The sequence below is a fragment of the Acanthochromis polyacanthus genome, chromosome 8 (genome assembly GCF_021347895.1).
Source record: "Acanthochromis polyacanthus isolate Apoly-LR-REF ecotype Palm Island chromosome 8, KAUST_Apoly_ChrSc, whole genome shotgun sequence".
Lineage (NCBI taxonomy): Eukaryota > Metazoa > Chordata > Actinopteri > Pomacentridae > Acanthochromis > Acanthochromis polyacanthus.
In genome coordinates this window covers 32,915,003-32,926,081 of record NC_067120.1, presented here as the reverse complement: position 1 = coordinate 32,926,081, position 11,079 = coordinate 32,915,003, and the positions used below count along the sequence as shown (strand labels likewise).

Genomic DNA, 11,079 nt, shown 5'->3' with positions numbered 1-11,079 from the left:
ATCTGAGCACGATGGAGCGGGGCCTCGCATTAGCGTCAGTTGGCCTCTGCGCCAGGGCTCGGTGAGCCCGCTGAATTCCAAGGTCTTCATCCTGAGCGAGGTCAAGTGTGGTTTTAAAATAAACTGTCCATGAAACCAATCATATCATTCTTTGATGGCTAAAAGTAAAAAAAAAAAGTAAAGAATTACATATTTGACTTTACTAGGGCACATACCAACGTACTGTACATACATTTTCAGGTCTGTACAAAAATGTTTTCAAAGAAACCTAGGTTTGTTCCGTTATAGAGAAAGATACAAACTTTTTTTGATGCAAACTCATCTGCCAATGCTTTTCCCATCTCCAGCCACTGTCTGAAGTTGTCAGAAGCCATCTGAAGACAGAAGAAAGGAAGGAGAAAGGCACAAAGACTGGTCTATGATCACTGATGGGGATCATGCATGTTGGCTATTAAATCAGCAATAGCAAAGTAATATAATCAGATTCTATGAACTGTAAATCCAGGCAGTGCTGCACCTGCAGTGTTCTTACATATTTACATTTGTAGAACGAATGGGTTCACAGATAATACTGTCAAAATACAGTCTGAGATACAGTAGGATAACACTGTTTCCTGAGGACAGAAATGTGTATACAGCTCACAGAATCTAGTCACAGAATGTGGTTTAATCCCACTCGCTAAAAGTAATTTCTCTTTCACCAATATTTAAGTCTGTGTAGCCTTCAGCCAATTTTGTGTGTGCAGTTATTTCAGTTGTAGGGCATGACATGACTAGGCAACTAGCTAACCGGCATGAATATTAGCATGCTAACGTTAGCGTTTTTTTTTTAGTAAAATCATGTGTCTGTCACAACTAATTGTGACTAATACGTAAAAATAACTCAACTACATAGGAATTGCAAGTCATCGATTACTTAGTATTACAAATCAGCAAATAAAATTCAATCCACGAATTTGTGTACTTACCAGTGCAGTGTTTGTTGCCTCTGAGTAGCCGTTTTATGATTGGTGAAGAAAGGTCAAAGTTACGTGTGACGTGTTCATGGTGACGTTTCAGCTGAGACACCGGCAGTGTCGATATTTACTCAACCGCTAGAGGTCGCTTAACTTCAAAACGTAACACTCGGTCGTAATGAGGGGCGTGTACAAACGACCTATGTGGTGGTTTTTTCAAGGAGGACAGTCTCGTCCTGTAAAGAGTCTTTAGCTCTGTAGGGCAATCTAGTCCCCGATCCATCAATCAATCAATCAATCAAAGTTTATTTCTTATAGCACTTTCATACAAAAGTAACACAAAGTGCTTAACAAGTTAAAAACAAACAATAAAAAAACAATAAAAAGACAATGCCCCACATCCCTCCCAAATCCTGCCCCACATCATACTTCTATGAACACACAGACATACACACACAGACAGTCACACACAGACACCACACACACACACACACACAGAGAGAGAGATTAAGTCTCGTCATGCACTTGTGATGTCTATTGGTTTAGTTCCCCACAACTGGTCCGATATGCAACATTATCTGGTCACATACTGGCTCCACTATGGACACACGCACACTCATTTTAAAGAAAACCACTGCTGTACAGACACACATTGAATATACACACACTCACATACTGTACACACTCTCACAAACTCTGCGTCTGCTGGTCTAGGCCCATTGATCCTGGGTTCGGTGGCCATAGAGCTTTGAATACAATGCTAATAAGAAATATACACACATATACATATATAACACACACACACACACACGAAACAAGACAGACACACAGACTTCAGCCATAGTTGTAGTTTTCATTAGCTGATAATTCAAGGCTCTGATGCTGGTTTTTGTGTTGTTACTTTTTCTTTTAAAGGGGGCTGAGGACTTACCACCAGACTCCATTAAAATAATCATCACATTTAGTGCTTTCCTGTCCTTTATATCTGGCATATTCACTGTTAACTGTGTCTGCTCTCATCTATTGCTACTGTTAATGGTGTGAAATTATAGTTTGAAGAATTCTGAAACCAGAAAAACTACATTCAGCTTGTAGTACTGATACATGTCAGTGCTGTGGGTCTATTGTATAAACTGTAACACGAGCTGCTTAAAGGAGTTAATCAGTTTTTTTCTTGGCATTATTACACTCAGTCTCCACTAGCTATGCCATGAATTGATCAGGATGATATTTTTCAAGTGCATCGACTTTTGAAAGTCCCTTTATTATTGTTTCAGCTGAAGTTATGTTTATGAGGAAATGTTCAGATACAATTATCCCACCAAGGCTGTTTTAACAGCATATGCATCACATAGTGTTTAGATCCTGTAGATATGTTCTAGAATCCTTTATATCTGAGCATTTAGCAAGTTGCTAACCATGTTTTCATACTTTTTACCAATACATTTGTTTTTTTGTACTGAAGAGACAAAAATTTTTCAAATTTGACGAATTGTGCTGTACTGTGATAGTATAGAGGTCGCTACTGAAAGTTTCTTTTTTTTTTTTTAGATTTTGGTTGTTTGCATAATACAGTACACCTGAGTCTCTCAAATTTTGAACTAGAAAAGCACTCAGAGAGCACAGTACTCTGGCAAGGCCGTTCATTCCCTCATATGGCTTTGTCAGAAATGCAGCATATTTTTGTAAAAATGTAGCATTTGTTTAATGCCAAGCCCAAAGTGCCATGAGTCATCGTTAAGAGCGGTTCTGACATGTGTATGCAGCTTCCCTGGTAGTATTAACTGCTCCATCATGAAGCTTTGACAGTTTGATGCTTCAGTACATGATACCATTTCTTATCCGTAACCTCCTCTGCTCCTTTAAGGAATGCTCCTGTTATGTCCTTTCTGTCTTCACATTTGCACTACAGTCTGAAGTGACGTACCTGGGCATATGTGTGTTTGGGAATGGAATTTGTTAGTTTGCCAAGTTCCGGAGCGCAGCTTACAACTCCTGGAAGCTCAAGAGCCTCGGCTTCATGGGTGCAGTTCTAGTATTGACCTCCTCATCAATAAGGCCTCTTAAGAACTGCCATGTATGTTGTTGGGAATATTTTGTTCCTCTACCATCCTCCCTGATGTTTCCTAATCAGATTTTCAGCTCTGATTAGGAAATATCATCACTTTTGGCAACATGAGAGCAAAATAATTCAATTCACATCACATAGATTTCATCAAAAATATCAAAGAATGATGTTCCTGTGCAGCTAAACTGCCTTCCAAACTACATTTATGCTCAATTTGCATTCAGAGGTTGCTTGTGAATGAAGCAACACAATAATAAACTGGATCACAGTCAGCAGGAGGAGCGAGGGGTCGATAGAGGCATTCATAGTGTACAACTCGTACACACGTATTCACCCCTGTGGTTACACTTTACACTTTTCCTGCAAAAGCCTCTCCACGTAGTGAGGCTAAATGCACCACATGCATTCAAATACTTTCATTTGATCTACTTCTTATTGGTAAAGCAATGCCACCAAAGCCTGGTCCGTCTATCTTCGTACCGCCGTATTTACATGGAGCATTTTACAGCAAAAAGTCCTATATAATGGGCACACATTGACCTCAGCCTCTGAGATGAAGTGTGATGTGGCTGCAAGATGCAGATTGTCGGGTCACACAGGAAGAAACAGAAAATAACTCAGAGCAACAAACAGAAGTGAGAGGTCACTATTGTGAGCACTGACAGTTACATGATGCAAGCTGAAAGGCAAACAAAAAGAAACAACAGAAAATGGCATGCATAAACATCAACAACTGAACAATCAGTTTTCTTGTAAAATATCCAGAAAATGGGCAGAAAAATAAAGTCAGATGATGACAACACATCCTGTTCCAACTCTCTTTCTGTAGTTCAGGTCTGTATCACAAATGACACACTCTTGTGTTTCAGCTCTTCTTGTTTGTGACACAGAATAGAAGTGTCAGTCAAGTTTCATGAATAGATGACCACATCTTGATGTCAAATTTTTACACATTTAGTCAAGAAACGATCAAAAGTACATTCAATTCAATTCAATGCAGTTTTATTTACATAGTGTCAATAGCAGTTCAGATTGTGTCAAATAGCTTGAGAGAACCCATTTGGCCTGAACCCCCACAGAGCAAGCCTGAAGGCGACAGTGGCAAGGAAAGAACCTTTTAACAGGGGAAAAAAACCTTGAGCAGAACCAGACTCATTGTGGGGGGACCCATCTGCTGCTGGCCGGCCAGGTTGAGAGAGAGAGAGAGAGAGAGAGAGAGAGAGAGAGAGAGAGAGAGAGAGAGAGAGACAGACAGACAGAGACAACAGACAGACAGATAATAACAACACAAAGCTATTGACAATCCTAGGAAAAAAGAGAGAATAAAAAACATGTTAGAAAGAGGAAACATGTTAAGTTCCTGACATTGTTTCAAACAATGACAGAAAAATGTTGATAACAGCCACTTAAATTCTGTGAAATTAAAATGTGAGAATTTGAATGTTTTTATGGTGGATTTTTCAATTTAGTTTTTTTAAAATTTTGTATTAAATCAGTTTAGGATTTATAAATACAATTTTTGATTAATATTTAGCTTATCATATATGAAATTTTAGATAACTATTTAGATTTTATATATACAATTTTACATTGATATTGAGATTATTATATATAAAATTTTATATTAATATTCAGATTTTTACATGGATTTTTGATAAATATTTTAAAATTTATTACAATTTTAGACTAATTATTTGATTATATATATATATATTATATATATATATATATATATATTTTTCATTGTTTTTCAGTAATTATATAGAACATTTTTATTAATGTTTTGAATATTATACATAATATTATAGCTTATTATTTTTGTAATTTCCCAGTTCCCCTAGCTTCCCACATTCAGTCTCCACATGTTACTTTAACAGATGTTCAGTGATAATACTTGCAACATTTAGCCATGTAAAACATACTTAAGGAAACATGACAAAACCAGTGGTGGTGATGATGGGTGAAAACTCCTGGTCCATTTCGTTGACACTGGTATAAAGGGAAACACAGATTTTAGTTGACTTCATGATCCTGCGACAATGACTGGACCTTTGCTGCTTTGATCAAGTAAAAGCAATCTTTAATATGTTCACAGTCAGTCTGTGTCAGATCAGTCAGAATTCAGGAAAACATTTTGCTGAACTCTCACATTTTGTTCAAAATTTACTTATTTGTTTATTTGGCGACCCAAAACTAACATCTGTAAAATATTCTGTAGATATTCAACTCCTAAAATGGCTTCACAGCCTGGAACACGAGCAAAGAATTTAAGCTAGCAAGTTTTCAACCACAACAAGCTGACAAAGCATAAATGTTTGAACTTAACCTTGAGTCAGCTACATCATTTTTTTAGATGGAAAATAATGATAATACTTGCAACATTTTAGCGATGTAAAACATACCTTAAGGAAACATGACAAAACCGGCGCCACCACGGTGTCTTCTTCTCCTCCGTCGTCTCCGTGCAATGCTTAACTGCTGCCGTCCCTGCGGTGGTGGTGGCGGGTGAAACCTCCTGGTCCATTTCGTTGACACTGGTAATAAAAGGAAACACAGATTATTAGCTTCACCTAGAGTCAGCTAGGTCACCTTTTTATACAGAAAATAATACATTTTCTAGTGCTGCTAAGCTGTTATGTTAGTCACATATTTCACACAACTTAGTTTAAAACGACAATAAATAAACTCTGAACAAATCTGAGATGGTGGAAAAGCAGCCACCTGAAATGATCAGATTCAAACAGCAACAGACAGTAAAAGACTTTCATACTTTCTGCTATGGCCGTCTCAAAAACAGGGATTTCAGGCGTGGTGTTGCGGGTGAAACCTGGTACTTTTCGTTGACACTGTAATAAAGGGAAACACAGATTTTAGTTGACTTCATGATCTGCGACAATGACTGGACCTTTGCTGCTTTGATCAAGTAAAAGCAAATCTTTAATATGTCACGATCAGTCTGTGTCAGATCAGTCAGAATTCAGGAAACATTTTGCTGAACTCTCACATTTGTCAAAATTTACTGATTTGTTATTTGGGACCCAAACTAAAATCTGTAAAATATTCTGTAGATATCAACTCCTAAAATGGCTTCACAGCCTGGAACACGAGCAAAGAATTTAAGCTAGCAAGTTTCAACCACAACAAGTCCGACAAAGCATAAATGTTGTTGAACTTAACCTTGAGTCAGCTACATCATTTTTTTAGATGGAAAATAATGATAATACTTGCAAAATTTTAGCGATGTAAAAACATACCTTAAGGAAACATGACAAAACCGGCGCCACCACGGTGTCTTCTTCTCCTCCGTCGTCTCCGTCGTGTCCCATGCAATCTTTCTTGCTGCCGTCCCTGCAGTGGTGGTGGGCGGGTGAAACCTCCTGGTCCATTCGTTGATACTGGTAATAAGGGAAACACAGATTATTAGCTTCACCTAGAGTCAGCTAGGTCACCTTTTATACAGAAAATAATACATTTTCTAGTGCTGCTAAGCTGTTATGTTAGTCAACATATTTCACACAACTTAGTTTAAAATGACAATTAAATAAACTCTGAACAAAATCTGAGATGGTGGAAAAGCAGCCACCTGAAATGATCAGTTTCAAACAGCAACAGACGGTAAAAGACTTTCATACCTTTCTGCTATGGCCATCTCAAAGACCGGGATTTTAGGAGACAAGTCCTTACAGCCGGTGTCACACTGTTGATAAAGGAAACACAGCTATAATTGTACTGCATGGAGTGAACAAAATGGAAATAACACCAATATAATGTGTTCAATCATTTAAAAGGAACAGAAAGAAAGAGAATTTCATACATCTCGTCCGTGTCTTCTATTGGAATCAGTTGAATCACTTGATTCCTGGTTGTCTGCAGGATACAAATACAAAAAAAATAACTGTTTTAAGAGAGCCGAGACAGACAACATACTGCATTGTTTGTTCACTGGTTATTATTTGACATATTTAGCTTTGTTAAACTTAAAAATGGCAAAATCTGGCAGCAAAAACACCAGACATTTTGATCAAGTTTGGAAAAAAAAGATAGAATACTGAACTATTCAAAAAATAACATTAAATATATATATATTTCTATGATTTTACCCATTATCTGAACTAACAAAACAGGGAAATGTGGAAAATAACAGTAAATTGTAGAACAAATAATAAGTAAACGTACCTTGACATGACAGAGCCATCTGCCCAACCACCAGTCTTTTTGGGGGTTTTTTCAGCTGGACTTGAGACTGTGGTGGTTGGACCATCAGGGGAATCCTGATTACTAACTTTTCCTGTTAAACAGATAGAAAATCACTTGTGAGGAAAGTCACACACACATACCTACTGAAAACAGAAAATATCAACAAACACATGAAGATTGTCACAGTTCTGTGCAAACATCTCAATCCATGAATCAAATGAAACAGTGTAGACAACAGAGAATCAGATACTGACCTTTCTGCGTTTTCTATAACAGAGAACTTGTGGTCGTAGTTTGATCTCTTCATAAAATGCTGTGACCTTTCTCTCAAGAACTCCTCAGCAAACTGAAGAGTTTTTCACCTCCTTCACCTCTTTAAGATTCTAAATGTTCTTATGACAACAAGATTTTAAAACACAACAACTTGGTTCATTTATTGCTGCTTTTAAAATCGTCTTGCAACCAATTGTTTTTTGGTTTAGGTTATACAAGCGTTCTTTGACATTATCAGAATAAATACATAAAATGTGTGAAGAATTAAGACATATATTTATTTATTTGTGTTTTTTATAAAGGAATTTAAAACTAATGTAAGAAGTTTAAAGCTCCAGAAGGCTCAAGTTGTCAATTCCTATGAGTCTTAAATAAATATGTAAAATAAAACCATTTAATGGTGGCTGGTGTCTGAGGTGACCACAGATTTAATATTGTAACATAACACAGACATGTGATAAAATTCATATGAACAATTTGAATGAGTGGTAGACAGCGGGGGTAGGTTAGCCTGTGCTTGCCGAAGAAGATCTCCGGTTCAAATCCCAGCCTGGGCCTGGGATCTTCTGCATGGAGCTTGCATGTTCTCCCTGTGCATGCGTGGGTTTTCTCCGGGCACTCCGGCTTCCCTCCCACAGTCCAAAAATATGCTGAGGTTAATTGTTTACTCTAAATTGTCCGTAGGTGTGAATGCAAGTGTGACTGTTTGTCTGTATATGTAGCCCTGTGACAGACTGGCGACCTGTCCAGGGTGTCCCCTGCCTTCGCTCGAGTCAGCTGAGAAAGGCTCCACACCCCCCGTGACCCTAGTGAGGATAAAGCGGTGTATAGAGAATGGATTGATGGATGAAGTGGTGGACTCACCTGTTCACCTATTTCTTTTTTTTGAAATTCTTTATTTTCAGATCTGAAATGCAGACATTGGAACAGATCTCACACATAGAGGAGCAATCAAGACTCCTCTACAATCCAGTCCTTTTCTTTTTCTTCTTTAAGTGTGAAGAAATAACAAAACAATAACATGGGAGAGTATAAGTGTACTTTGAAGTAAACCAAAATACAACACTTTCAGTCACGACAGGAAGGAAAAAAAAATGCAATTTGCCAAGACTGTTAGTTCACCTCCACAAAGTCTGTCTGAATGGGTTTGACATATTTAACCCAGTTGGCCCATAGCTTCACAAAAATATCTTTTTGCAAACGTAAACAACATGCCTTTATCCCCCATCATTAAATCGAACATCTTCCTGTAAAATGCAAATCACTCCCAGGGGGCGTATAGACATTACAAAAAGTTACTAAAACATCATGTATTTGACTGACACTACAAAGGACCTTTCCGCATCCTCTTTTGCAACTTCATGGTCTGTTTTCCTCCACGCACCTGTTTTTTGATAGATGTGCAAGTGTTTACCTTGGCCTGACACTACAACAAATCTCCCTTCCTTATCTACTACTCCGAAGTTTGTTCAAAAGCCACTTTTGATGATATTAAAATTACTACCCCTCTCCTACGTCCTGTTTTATAACGAGAGGAAAACACTCTGAGAATCCCATCTTCTTTAATTTCTCATGCTCAGATGGAGTGAGATGTGTCTCTTGTAAGAAAACCACCCGCCCATTCTCCCTCCTCATTTTAAACAATATTTTTGACTTCTCTTTGCTGGGTTTATAATGCCTTTCATGTTAAATGAGATAACTTTAAGGATCTGCTTATTCATTTACTTATGATTGACAGAAATCAAAGCCTTCTCGTGATTTTAATTCAACTTTACTCCAGAGGATGAATTGGAAGTTTTCTTTTATTTCCTCATAAATGTATGGGTTTCAGTAACCTTTTCACAAAGTTGTTTGGAATGTTCTTTTGTCTTCATGGTGTAAGTATTTCCAGGAGTACTGATTCCACCTTGACTTAACTCTTTGAGGGGTTCCCTATCACTAACTGTGTGACATCTCACACCAGTTGGCTGCACCTGTGTTTAATTCGGTGAGTGCTTTAACCCTTTGATGGACAACATGGGACAAAAGTGACCCATATAAATGGAAAATGGGTATCTCTTGACCCATGTTGTGCATCAAAGGGTTAAATTGAGCTATTACTTATATTGTCACTTATTATACAATGTATTTTTGAGGAATTTTGCAATGAAGAATGGGGTTAAACTGCTGTGTCCAGATGTGCAAGATGATTGGGTCTCAAGTTCAATAAGTCAGCAAACCAGCCAAAGGTGCATCTGCTAGATACTGACTTAAGCAGGGATGAATACTTATGAAATCACTTACTTTATCTTTTATGTCTTTGTTTTCGGACAATAGTTTGTTAAGATCTGTCTTCATTTTGACATGAGAGAGTCTTTTTGATAAGACAAAAATGCAAATTACACTGACCATGATGCAGCAGCAGAGGACAGTTTGGATTGGACTTGACATGTACCTAACATACTCAAATATGCCAGCAAATCTAATCCTGATGTGTCTGTCTGGTTCGCTGTGTGCGTGAGCAGCTGTTATGTATGATAGACAAGTCTGTTATTGCAGTGGCAAAGTTCAGACATCTGTTAGGCAGTCTTCCCCGGAAATCTCTAACTGATGTGGTCGCCCCTATGATCCTAGTTTCTAAGAGAAACTACATGTGATTGATTCTGTGTCAGCCACAATTCTAACTGTATGCAGTGCCTGTGAAATGATTTAATCTCCCTGTGGACATATTCCCCTTTATTTGCTTTTAACATTGAATTATGGTGAATTTAATTAGTCTTTTTTTTTTACAAGAATTTACCAAAAAGAGACTTTCTGATATAAAAGTGAACACAGATTTCTATCAAGTAATGTCAATTATTGCAAAATATAAAACACAGCATACTTGTGCAATCAATTTTTTCACTTATTTTGTATTTTCATTGATGTTATTTTATTACAGTGAAAACAATTTTCTACAAAGCAATTTAAGTAAATACAAAATATGCCTATGCAGTCATATTTTATATTCCTATTTAACTCACAATACTTTGATGTGAAAGACTTTTTGTTTTTTGTTTTGGTAAATTCCCATGAAAAAAGCCAAATAAATGTGACCCCGATTCAATTTTGAAAAGCAAAAAAAGAGTCAAACTTTCAGGGGCCTTGTTTACCTTCATCATTTACAACTCAGAAACATGTAAAATCCAAGCTCTCTCTCTCTCTCTCTCTCTCTCTCTCTCTCTCTCTCTCTCTCTCCCCACACACACACACACACACACACACACACACACACACACACACACACACACATATATATATATATATATATATATATACATATATATGTAACAAAAAGAACATTATTTTGTTGTACTCTGTTTTCACTTTGACATGAAATCATTTTTATCGTAAATTCTCTGGACAATACAAACTAAATAAAATTGACCATGATCCAATTTTTAAAAGCAAAAAAAGGGGGAAACTTTTACTTTTGATTTTAGTAATTAGAGCATGGAAACACATGAAACCCAAGATACAAAGAAGGGAAAAAGAGAAACTCGCAGGCTGCGCACACATTGGAAGTTCTTTCGCCTTTTTCTATTTGAAGTAGTTTGTCCCTCTGCG

At 37.2% G+C, this 11,079-nt stretch overlaps 1 long non-coding RNA gene across 1 annotated transcript; it reads right to left on the bottom strand.

Moving 5' to 3' along the window:
- LOC127535133 (uncharacterized) lies at positions 1–1,010 on the bottom strand. The gene is made up of 3 exons (XR_007943785.1): positions 969–1,010; positions 303–374; positions 1–158 (listed from the first exon to the last, which is right to left on the bottom strand). It is a non-coding gene; the product is annotated as an uncharacterized LOC127535133 (long non-coding RNA).
- Between the last annotated feature and the right edge of the window lie 10,069 nt (positions 1,011–11,079).